We start from the raw sequence: 13,127 nt of genomic DNA, 5'->3' as shown, positions 1-13,127 counted from the left end.
TTCATATCAACAGCTGTCATCTTTAGAGCACACATTATGGGTCATTCTGCACACTAAGTGCTATGCATGTAACATCTATCATCCTACGAGGCTAGGACATCAGTGTCTGCAGTTGACAGATGAGGAAACTGAGGCTGGGAAAGGAAGCAGACATCCCCAAGGTCACACAGTGGGCAGATGGAGGAGTTGGGACTTGAGGCAGGTCTGGCCCATCTCAGTCTCAGCAGCATCTCAGTCTGTAGACTGGAATGTTCAGAATTTGAGTGAGACTTTAGACCCAAACCAATTTCTGTTATTGTCTTATGAAATATTACTTATATGTGCTGCTCAGATTCCCTCCAGCATGATCCCTGCCCGCTACCTTCTCAATCAGGCCAGTGTGTGCGCGTGCATGCTAAGTAGCTTCAGTCCTGTCCGACTCTTTGCAACCCCATGGACTGTAGCCCACCAGAAGCCTCTGTCCATGGAATTTTACAGGCAATATTACTGGAGCAGACTGCCAGGCTCTCCTCCAGGGGATCTTCCCCACCCAGGGATTGTACCCACGTCTCTTATGTCTCCTGCACTGGCAGGTGGGTTCTGGGAAGCCCCAATCAGGCCAGGGAGGAAATCAATCCTTGATCAAGAAACAGACCTCCATTTGACATTGAAATTCTGCACAGCAGGCTCTCACCACTGTCATCCAATGTTAATTCAATGGCAGATGCCCTCCTAGGTAGGCAGGAATCCCACTGAAGGTCAGACCACTGGACGAACAGGCCATCTCCTCCTCCAGACCCCTAACTAAACCGAAGGTGTTCTGACCTAGAGGTGGGCCCCCTTTACCAGCACTACATTCATAGCAGGAGGGAGAAAAGAAAACCTTGAATCCACGTGAGTCCTATTTAACACAGGAAACAGTCCTGCTGGGAAGGAGCAAATATTTATGTACATAATTAACCAAGGAGGTTGACTGCTCTGTCAAAAGTTGAGCAAACCTTGGTGAATAAATAGCCCTGCCCATGAAATAGCCTCTCACAGACCTGGGAGCACAGAGCAGGGTTGATTTCAGCTCCTTGGTGCTCAGAAACTAATCCTGTAGCCTGTAGCGAAGGGACCAGACACCTAGACTAACTGGGCTTTTGAGGGACCTCCACTTGCCACTCTCTCCCCTTCCTTTACCAGGGAAAAATTCTCTTTTCTTTGCATCTCTGGCCAGGACTGTGTACTCAGGGCACAATTAACTGCTACCAGCTGGCTGATACAAGAGCCTTAGGGGAAACCAGCTCTTTTTTCCCTAATTGTCTGTTTGTATGTTCCTAATTTTCTATCATTCCCCATCTCAGATTTTACTTTCAGAAGGACTAGAAGCCAAGCAGTGAGGAGGAGTTTCTAACATTTGTACTCTGCAATGTTCGGGAAAAAAACAGCATCTTCCCCTGAAAAATAACCTTCAGGGCCACCTGGATAAGCCACGACCATGCAGTGTGTGCTGGACTGGGTACCAGGCTCCATACAAGGCTGCACTCAGCCCATTTCTGTGTCCTGGACCGTCTACCACCCCAGGCCCCGAGAGAAGGCATTTACAAGGAAGCTATTCATGGCCAATACCTTTTTTTAACCCCAAATTCTGCTCACTCTTTTAAAAAGAACACCCAACATCTTGGCAAGCACAGTGGACTGGGCATCAGAAGACCTGTGCATGCCCTTCTCCAGCCCCGGGACTCGGTTTTTTCATCCGTCAAAGGGAGACGAATCTACAGAAGCATGGATTAGGGGATCGATTTGGCGGGTCACGTGCAGCAACTTTTTAAAGAAATGGAATGGAATAGATTGGAATAAATCAGAATGTACCAGACACAGAAAGAATAAGTCTGAATTCAGCTTTGCACAAGTGTCTTGTTTGCGAAGTAAATGTGATTTTGAAGTTTGATCGAGGCATAATTCACAGGCCAAACTATTCACCTATTTCAAGTGTACAGCTTTTACTACATTCAGAGATAGGCAAGCAGCACCACCATCAATTTTAGAACATTTCATCACCCCAAAAGGAAACCCCACACCCAAGAGCAGTCACTCCATTTCCTCTCAACTCCCACTCTTACCCGAGCTTACCGTCAATCTACTTTCTGTCTTCCTGGTATTCTGGACTTTTCACATAAACAGAATCCTACATGTGTTCTTCTGTGTCTGGCTTCTACCCCTCGGCATAATGTTTTTAAGGTTCAAACACATTGCAGCACTTATCAATATATCATTCCTTTTTATAGCTGAATAATATTCCATTGCATGTAATACATTTATTTATCCCTTCATCCACTGATGAATATTTGGGTTGTTTCCACTTTGGGGCTAGAATGAATAACATTGCTATGAACTGTTTATGTAAAAATGCTTGTGTGGACATATAAATACGTTTCTTTTCTTTTTTTAATAAATACGTTTCTATGGGTAGTTATCAACAAAGATTCAAGCCAGTGAACTACAGAGTTACTGATAGTGATACCATTCTGCGATTTTTTAAAAACATCATTTCATGGATTTCCTTTTGGAAAAGGAAATAAAGACCATCAAATCAAGGCTGCATTCCTGTTGATGCAGCCACTGAGACTCTATGGCCAAAACTGCTTCACTACCATCCTGGGACTTCCCTGGCAGTCCAGGAGTTCAGACTTAGCGCTTCTACTGCAGGGGGCACAGGGTCGATCCCTCGTTGGAAACTAAGATCCCACATGCTGTGCCACACGGGGTGGGAGGGGCTCCCCCATAAAAGCAATTTGTTCAACATTGCTTCACTATGACTTTGAAGAACCCAACATTTCAGTGAATTTCACTGGAATATGTGCCTTCGCTGTCCAAACAGGTTGAAGTAGGGAGCATTTCCATGCTGATGGAAGCTACTGAGCTATCAGTGAAATTCAGTAACAGATAAATGTCCCAGTTTAAGCAGCTTCAAGAGGAATCCAATTCCAAGATATGAATTTCTGCATCTCAAGGTTCCAGACACAAGAGCACTCATGAAATAAGGTCAGAGGCTACTACAAGCTCCAATACACACACACACACACACACACACACACACACACACACTATTCAATTTATGATTGTTCCATAGGATATCTGACTCCTACATCTGCAGCTATAAAAGAGCTGATGTAAGAGAGACAACGGTCAAAAGCAGCTTGCTTCCCCAGCCAAACCTGCATTAATAATTTAGCTATTAACAGCCATGTAACCAAAGAAGCTTGACAGGGACAGCTCTGTAGTCACCTGGGAACATCTCCACGGTCGCCTCCTTTTCTGCTTCCAAATCAGATATTCTGTTGTCTTGAAGCACTTGTCATCCTCAGAGAAAGGGAGCATGACAAATTTGTGAAATCTCAGGAATAAATACAATTCCTATATGCTTTAAATTTATGGTCCTCACGAAGCCTGCAAAATATGATAAACCATTATAGGTTTTTCCTGTCTTCCCTACCTCGGCCACAATTAATTTTGCCATGTTCGAGTGTAATATGAAATGTAATATATGGAGGCGGGAGATTTAGAGCCCTCGTTGTTTCGCAGTGAATAAGCTTCTGCAGTCTGGGGCCCCGGAGGTAAAAGAAGCAATAACGACAGGCCTCATTTTGGGGTAACCGTTTATGAGCATTTTCTGTTTTGCATCGTTAAGCAAGACAAAAGTGCCCGAAGCAAACCTTGACAGCACTGGGCCAAAGTCACTCAAAATCCAAATGCCAAACATATTCCGTAATTGAGATGCATGGCAGCTCTTATACATACCCCAGAAGAGCATCATATTGCAAAGAAAAGCTGTGCATTACCAAAAAACAACAGAAATGCTCTGGTTTTATTGATACTCTAAACCTCAAAGGCCTGAAAATACAGCAAAATTCAGTCAGAAAGGTGCACAAAGGTTTTCCCAAACTGTTCAGAAGAGTAACGGAAACTATTATTTGTTGAAGACCCACTAGGTGTGCATATTGTGTTAGTATTTTGCCAAGGCTACTGAAGTGAGTAGAATCGTGGCCCCCCCCTGCCCAAAAAATGAGTTCAAGTTCTAACTTTGAGGACCTGTGAATGTGACCTTATTCGGAAAGACGCTTTTTGCAGGTATAATCAAGTTAAGAAGAGGTCATGGTGGATCAGCTCCATGCCCATGCTCACTTAGTTGTGTCCAACTCTTTGCAATCCCATGGACTGTAGCTCACCAGACTCCTCTGTCCATGGGATTCTCTAGGCAAGAATACTGCAGTGGGTTGCCATGCCCTTCTCCAGGGGATCTTCCCGACCCAGGGATGGAACCCGCGTCTCTTGCCTCTCCTGCACTGCAGGCAGATTCTTTACTACTGTACCACTGGGGGCTGGTACTGGGTCAGAGTGCACCCTATTCCAATGACTGGGATCCTTATAAAAGGGTGATCTGGACAGAGACACGGGGAAGAAGGCCATATAAAGATGGAGGCAGAGATGGGAGTGATATGGCTGCAAGCCAAGAGTGCCCGGCGTGGCCGGCGACCACCGGAAGGAAGAAGCCTCCAGAAGGAAGAAACCCTGCCGCTGTGCTGAATTCACTCTTCTAGACAACAGAACTGTGGGAGAACACATTCTTACATTCTGGCTGTAAGCCGGACAGACTGGTCATTTGTTATAGCAACCCTACAATACAGCTGTCAAGAAAATCCCATCCACTCTGAGAGCTAGCCATTTTCATCTCCCATTTTATAGATGAGCAAACAGGTAGAGGAAGACTGACTAGTTCAAGGTCATATGGATTCCCAGGGAGCTCAGAGGTAAAGAACTCACCTGCCAAGGCAGGAGATGCAGGAAGCACGAGTTAGATCCCAGGGTCAGGAAGATCCCATGGAGTAGAAAACGGCAACCAACTCCAGGATTCCTGCCTGGAAAATTCCATGGGCAGAGGAGCCTGGTGGGCTACAGTTCACAGGGTCGCGAAGAGTTGGACATGACTGAGCACACACTCACGTCAAAGTCACATAGAGAACACGTAGTAGAACCAGGACTGGGGATAGGTTGTCTAACTCTAAATAAATTCCACACCCTGACCACTAGCTAACAAGTGCCCAATTCAGCTATTGTGTCTGTAGAGACATTTTCCCGTGAAAGGGTTTTAAGGAGAAGATCCCTTAAAACGGCAGTAATGATGGTATTTTCTTGCTAACATAGCACAGCAGTAATGAGAACTGAGCCTCTTCCCAGAGATAGTAAGGTCCACTCTAGCTGCACCAGGAATGGTTCTGGAAGGAGCAAAGATTTTGGTCTTGTTGTGGTGGACGTGGATCCTCATGGGCACCAACAAATCTTTGGTATGTGAACATCTCTTCCGCAAAGGGTAACGTTCTTCCGTGAACTCACCAGCACAACTCTCCTCTCAAATATGCATCCCTCCAGACACCAGCATCTGGGCTCAGCCCCTCTCCACTTGGACACACCATAACGGGCCCCCAGAGGACCTAGCACCCCTGCCTCCCCAGAGCCCAAGTGCTAACAAGTGCAGCTCTGAGCACTGAGGTCCCATCCTCCCTAAAGTCCCCGCATCGCAGCAAGGCCACCCCCCAGGAGCTGCAGAAACACCGTCTCCCATGGAGCCCCCTCTGTCTCCTCAGTCATCTGCAAGGAAAAACTCAAAATACCAGAGGTTACAAACTCCAGCGACAAATGCAATGAGGAATCCGTGGAATCAGAGAGAGGGAGCTGGGGGGAAGCACCAAATAAACAAAAACAATTTCTGAAACCCACTCAGCAGAGATTGCTCCTGGCCTGCCTGGGAGTGGACATCATGGGGAAGGGACCCAGAGGGACACCTACAGCCACCCCACCCAACTGCCATCCAACCAAAGCAGTCCGGATCAGGCGTCCATCTGTGATGGAACCATGTGCTCAGAGAAAAGACGTCTTGATGCTGAAAGCCTAACCAGAGGATAACACCCATCTTCCAGGCTTAACCTGAGGATGAAGTGAAATAACTGTGCAAAAACATCTGATGCACTGTAGACGGTCATTGAATATTCTTTCTCTTCCCCCTGTTGTAATTAGTGTGAGGCCCCTTCTAAAATTGCTGGTGGGAGACCTAAATATCTTGGTAAACCAGCATATCATGTTGTTTTCCCAAAAATAAGGGATCCAATTAGAGCATTTAATGAGCACCAAAAAGACAGATTTCTCATTGAGAAGGAAAAAAAAAAAAAGCTGCATAATTAGCAAACCGTTCCTCCTCTTCCCTTAGCCAACAAAACAAATAGGAAAATAACCAAAAAACCAAGAGGACAGCCTCACAAGCCATAAACAAAATGCCTGGACTCTTAAGTATCTCCAGACTACTAGGATTACTGGCCCAAAGGCAGCCTCCCTCCAATTCATCTTCAAGGTCAATGGCAGAGTGCCTTTCAGCATTAACAATGAAAACGTCCTTCACTGTGGAAGCTGTACTAGGCACTCTGTCTATACTGTCCCTTTTAATTTCCAGAGTAATTCTGTAGGGTGGAGCGGTGGCCCTTGATAGCAAGACGTTTAACACCCCAGCCTGGTTTTGCACTGGTTTCTTCCAGTTCTTTCAGGGAACTCCTTGCCCACTCCTAGTAGTATAGTGGGCTCGCCATCTCCCCTGTGTATTATTAGTTCCCCAGGGCTGCTGTAACTTCCACAACATGGGTGGCTTATAGCAATGGAAGTATATTCTCTGGTAATTCTGGAGGGAGGACAAATGTCCAGAATCAAGGCACTGGTAGGGCGGGTCCCTCTGCAGGCTCTGGGGGAGAAGCCACTCCACGCCTCTCTCCCACTTCCCGGTGGCTGCCAGCAATCAACCCCTGGTGCTTCTTAGACTGGAGACCCAGCACTGTAATCTCTGCCTTTGTCTTCACACAGCCTTCTTTCTTCTTCTTATAAGATTCTGATTCAGAACCCACTTGGGTATCCAGCATGAGATCTCCAGATCCTAATTTCACCTACAATGACACTTATTCCAAATAAGGTCACATTCGCAGGCTCTGAGTAGTCATATCTTTTCGGGGGAGGGGATTCAACACCCTACACCCCCTTACAGGAATCTAGCTCTCATCATCTGGAAGGTACACTAGCCAATAACAGCACCTCATGCCCACCTCTGCCCCCAGCACTCCGCTCGCCATAAAATCCATACAGGTCTGTGCAGTTTAAGACCTAGATACAGGGAGAGGGCTGTGACCAGCATCGTCCAATAGAAACAAATGCAGACCACATATGTAGTGTAAATGCTTCTAGTCGCTGCATTAACAAACAGTAAAAAGGAACAGGCAAAATTCATTTTGATAATATATTTTATTTAACCCAGTACACCCAATATAGAGTAGATATGGTCCTAGTCTTCAAAGAGGCCCTAAATATGGCCTAATTACTTCAACTCAGAATAGCTAAGGAAGCAAAACTAGTGCTGGAAGGACTGGGGAACTCCAACTCCAAGGTCATGAGGCCAAGTAAGAAGTGACCTTTCTTGACCTTTCCCAAGGGTGGGAAATGCAGCGATTCTGACATGGCAGCCAAAGTGGGCTTCAACCACCCACCCACAGGCACATCCACAGCCTGGGCTGAGCAGCGCTGCCATAGGCTCCCGTTCACAGTTACAGCCAGAGCAATGCCAGCCTGGTGGGAGATGCTAACGTCCTTGGATTCCCAAGGCCATCCTGCCAGGGGACATCCATGCCAATGGCAGCTTTGGCAAACTGCAGGTCAAGAAAGGGCCCCACCAAAACTGACTTCCCTCCCCAAAGGGAGGGGCAAAGGTCACAGGATTAGCACCATCTAAACGAACATCTCAGTGGAGGCTGACTCTTTGCAACCCCATGGGCTGTAGCCCACCAGGCTCCTCTGTCCATGGGATTCTCCAGGCAAGAATACTGGAGTGAGTTGCCACTTCCTTCTCCAGGGGATCTTCCCAATCCAGGGATTGAACCCAGGTCTCCTGCCATGCAGGTGGATTCTTTACCACCTGAGCCACCAGGGAAGCCCCAAAGGAACATCAGAGAAGTATATTTTTAAAAAATATGAGGGTGTGAAAACAAACCTTTTTAACAGTATGTACACCTGCCAACAGGATCTGAGGTCTCCAGGAGTTACTTTCTGTTCTTAACAATTTTACAAGCCTCCTAGGTGCTAGCCCAAGACACCAGTTTTTAATTGAGGGTTGGACCATCAAAAAGGCTGAGTGCCAAAAAATCAATGCTTTTGAATTGTGGTGCTGGAGAGGACTCTTGAGAATCCCTTGGACTGCAAGGAGATCAAACCAGTAGATCCTAAAGGGGATCAAGCTGAATATTCATTGGAAGGAGTGATGCTGAAGCTGAAGCTCCAATACTTTGGCCACCTGATGTGAAGAGCCAACTCATTGGAAAAGACCCTGATGTTGGGAAAAATTGAAGGCAGGAGGAGAAGGGGGTGATAGAGGATGAGATGGTTGGACGGCATCACCGACTCAATGGACATGAGTTTGAGCAAACTCCAGGAGGTTGAGAAGGACAGGGAAGCCCGGTGTGCTGCAGTCCGTGGGGTCGTAAAGAGTCAGACGTGACTTAGCAACTAAACAACAACAACAACATTCCCCATTTAGTCCTAACAATCCACTGAGGCAGTTATTGCCTCCATGATGCAGATGGAAAAACAGACCAGAGAGGTTCAATAAAGTCAAAGTCACATAGCTGAGAAACAGAGCTGGGGTCTGGTCCCAAGTTACTCTGTCTGCAGAGCCCTTGCTCTCATGGCAAAATCCTCCCTGCCACTGGCTCTGCCTTCTCAATTCCTCCTGTGTCTCCAATGGGGTGACGTAGTGACTATGAAAGTGGAGAAAAGAGAACTAATAGCCCCTGGGCACAGCTCTAGGTAGACTGTGGGCCCCAGAGAGAAAGATTTTCTACATTTTTTTCTTTTTCTTTGTATATGAAATTTCTCAACTAATTTGAAAACCAAAAGCCAAATGATAATGCCCTGACTTTCCTGAGGTCAGCAGTGGCTCAAGGTCTTCAACAATCACTCCCAAACTGCTGTCCCCAGAGGGCTGGGAATACCGAATACTCCCAGGACTAATTTAGAAGGACCGACCAAACTGGCCCATTTGTTTAAATCCTGGGCAATTTGCACATCAGATATCTTTGTTCTTGGCTGAAATCAAAACACATTAGTGTGGTAACGATAACTACTTCCTTCAAATGGAATCTCTCACAGTTATAAAAACTACAAATTATTAATTGCAATTTGGTAGCAAGCTATTTCAAAACATCTGCTTCATACTGGAATAGTCTAAAAGACGTCCTTGGCTGGGTTAGACAGAAAGTAAGTAGACTAAGCTTTATCAGTGCCTGAGGCATTCACATTTGGGAAACTGGAAAATGCTTGCGTGAGGCCCAAAAGCAGAACCCAAGTTTATCATTAACAAAATACCATTTCTCATCCTGTCATTCTCCCGAACTGTTTAACAAAGTTCACGTTCATTCATTAACCTTCCCAGTGGGAGAGCCAAGTGAACTAGCATTTCCATTATATATATATATAAATGAACAGTAATCCCATTTCCAAAAAGAGTAACTCAAACCAGTTAACTAACCAGCCAGCAGTTTAGCTCCCTATAAGAGCACACTCGTCCTTATAAACACAGAGGTGACAAGGAGAGGGAAAATGCCACAAAATCTTGAAAACAGAGTGCAATTAATTCCTCCCCTGTTATTTGATTTTTTGGGGGGTCAAAGAGGCCTCAAGTCCCCCAGCAATAAAATGGGGCTAATATCTGCCACCTGATAATGAAGATATAGCTATAAATTACTTTGAATTGCCTGGATAATCAGCATTATGCAAATTGATGGTATCATTAGAGAGCTACTAAACACAGCTATAAATCTTATAAAACTACTTCCATAGGAATTAAGGCTCAATTAAGAGGCTCCGTTTTTTAAAATTTTCCATCACCTTGTTATTTTAAAGACCGGAACATTCAAAACCAGCTTAGACATTTCTAGAGCAGGGATATGAAACCTTTCTCAAACAGTCTTGATAAAGCTTGATAAACAGTTGGCTAATAAGAAGGTTAGAGGACAGATCTGAGAGCCAGGTGGAAACCAAGGGCCTAGGAGAGCCCTCGCCAGGGGACAGTCACCAGCTTAAGAAGCTCGCCTCATACCCACCACGATACTTCTCTACACTGAGCTATGAGGTCTGGTGTATATTATAAGTTCTCTTTCAAGCATGATACACAGGAAAGAACTTGAACTAGCCTGACTCAATATAACTTTGCTTATCCTAATGACTTCTGAAGAGGCAAAAGAATGACAACAACTTAAAACAAACAAAGAGCTCTGACACCCACAGTTTCAACACTCATCTAAAGCTCACTAATTTGAAAAGATACACACACACCCACATTCACTGTAGCATTATTCTCAACAACCAAGACAAGGAAGCAACTTATGTGTCCACAGATGAACAGATAGAGAAAATCTAATATAGTATATATTGTTGTTGTTTTGTTCGCTAAGTCGTGTCTGAGCAACTCTTTAGCAACCCCATGGACCAGAGCCTGCCAGGCTCCCCTGTCCATGGGATTTCCCAGGCAAGAACACTGGAGTGGGTTGCCATTTCCTTCTCTGGCGGATCTTCCTGACCTAAAGGTCAAACCCATATCTCCTTGCGTAAGTCTATAGTCAACACGTGGATTCTTTACCACTGAGTCACCAGAGAAGAAGCTCTAATAGTATATATACATAACACAATATTATCCAGCTACAGAAAAGAAATTCTGCCATTGGCAACAACATGGATAGACCTTGACGGCATTCTGCTAGGCGAAACAAAAGTCTGACAGAGAAAGACAAATATTGTACGACCTCACTTATAAACAGAGGAAAAAAAAAAAAAAGAACTCTGAACAGATTGGTAGTTGCCAGAGGGAGAAGGTTGAGGGTGGGTGAAAAGGGTTAAAGTGGTCAAAAGATGCACACTCCAGTTATAAAATAAATAAATTCTAGGGATGTAACGAACAGCACAGTGCCTACAGTTTACAACACTGTATTGTATATTTAAAAGTCTTTAAGAGAATAAATCTTAAAAGTTCTCATCGTGAGAGGAAAAACAATTGGTAACTGTGGTAATGGGTGTTAATTAGACTTATTGGGATGATCATTTTAAAACATACACCAAGATCGAATCATTATGTTGTATGCCTGAAACTAATATATTACATGTCAATTATATCTTAAAAAATGATAATGGCTGCAATAAAAAAAACAAATGATGTTAAGTCAATCAAGCAAGCAAGCAAACTCTGCTAACCCAAGAGGTCCAACTCTAATACTACCCACTGCCAGAGGACTAACCTCTACCCACCCTTGGGAAAGGAGCGCCATCAGACTACAAAGTACCTTGGCAGAGACCCTGGCACCCTTCAACCCATCAATCTCAGGACCAACTAAAGCAACTACAGATACCAAAGTCAAAAAGGTCATAGGTTGGCTGACTCCGAAACTAGCCAAGATGATAAAGCAGTGAACTACGGAACTATACAGCCTGGCATTTTCAGGAACATCCTCTGCCCACTCTGGCCTATGGCCGGACTCTACCACGGGGCTGTCCCGTCTGGGACTTGCTGGCCCCACTCAGCTGCAGCATGCTCACAGCAGAAAACCACACCTCCTGCCTCCTGTTGCCCAAGTACAAGGACAGAGCTAAAGCAATCCTTTAAGCTGAAAGAATCCTTCTCCCTCCGTCTAACACAAGGCACTAGGACTGTTAAGAGAAATAGCTCTGAGTGTGGGTGTTTACAGAGAAGGCAATGGCAACCCACCCCAGTACTCTTGCCTGGAATACCCATGGACGGAGGAGCCTGGTAGGCTACAGTCCATAGGGTTGCAAAGAGTCGGACACGACTGAGCGACTTCACTTCACTCTCTTCATACTTTATCACTGGAGAAGGAAATGGCAACCCACTCCAGTATTCTTGCCTGGAGAATCCCGTGGACAGAGGAGCCTGGCGGGCCATGGTCCACAGGGTCGCAGAGAATCGGAAATGACTGAAGTGGCTAAGTAAGCAAGCAAGTAGGTGTTTAAAATATAAATGTTTCAATGAGCTGACTCTGCCAGGCTCAGCTGGTGATCAATTTACCTTTCCACTGTCTTTTGCAGCTCAGTAATCTGCTCTGGGTAAACAGTGCCTCCAGCTTTCATTCATTCAGTCACCTCGGTCATGTCCAACTCTTTGCAACCCCCTGGACTGTAGGCCACCAGGCTCCTCTGTCCATGGGACTTCCCCGGCAAGAATAGTGGAGTAGGTTGCCATTTCCCTCTCCAGGAAATCTTTCCAACCCAGGATCGAACCCTCAACCCGGCACCTCCTGCATTGCAGGTCGATTTTCTTTTCTTTTGTCTTTTTTTTTTTTTTTTTACCACTGAGCCACCTGGGAAGCAACTCCTGCTTAGGTTACACCAAGAGGCTAAGAAATCAACCTATGATCTTCCAGGAATGAAGTCTCATTCATCTCAATAGAATCTCAAATACCTGAAGATGTGTTTCCCAAATGCACTTTGTTGAGCTCCTGGAAAGAAGACTGTGTTATTCAACTGAGAATCCCCAAGTGCCTAACACAATGCCTGGAACATAATAAACTTGATGATGAATGAAACAAAATCCATCCACTGGCCTGGGAGAGGAGCAAGGAGTGTACACACGATATATCACATCTTCATTCCTTAGTGCGCCTGTGTCAGTGTTTCCAGGAAATATCCCTCGTCCATTCTCCAATGACCCTCACTCCCTCTCTCTACACAACTTCCTTCAGTGGCTCCCCCAAGCCACTTTCCATCACTTGCTATGAAGGTGAAACTTTCCAGGCTCACCACCTGTAAATCCCAAGACAGCTTCATTAAGCCTTCATTTTCCCACCAGGACACTGACTCACCACATCTCTGGAATCACAGTATTAACCCATACAATTATGTTTTTCTTAATTGCAAATTTAAATTCTACCACGATATGATTCACTAACAAGTTTAAAGAATTACCTGGCACGTTTATTGTCAATATCACCTTATTCTCCTCCGATGCCCCCTCAACTGTGAGATCACTCCCATTTCCACTTCAGGGCCTGGACTTCCCTTCAGCACTCTGCACT

General features: G+C 45.3%; 1 protein-coding gene across 4 annotated transcripts in view; it reads right to left on the bottom strand.

The window, feature by feature from the left end:
• The window catches only part of LDLRAD3 (low density lipoprotein receptor class A domain containing 3), a 270,004-nt gene that overhangs the window by 222,538 nt on the left and 34,339 nt on the right, over positions 1-13,127 (bottom strand). The window lies entirely within an intron of this gene.

The sequence above is a fragment of the Ovis canadensis genome, chromosome 15 (assembly GCF_042477335.2).
Source record: "Ovis canadensis isolate MfBH-ARS-UI-01 breed Bighorn chromosome 15, ARS-UI_OviCan_v2, whole genome shotgun sequence".
Classification (NCBI taxonomy): Eukaryota; Metazoa; Chordata; class Mammalia; order Artiodactyla; family Bovidae; genus Ovis; species Ovis canadensis.
Note: the sequence above shows the minus strand (reverse complement) of the source record. Positions and strands in the feature narration are given on the sequence as shown.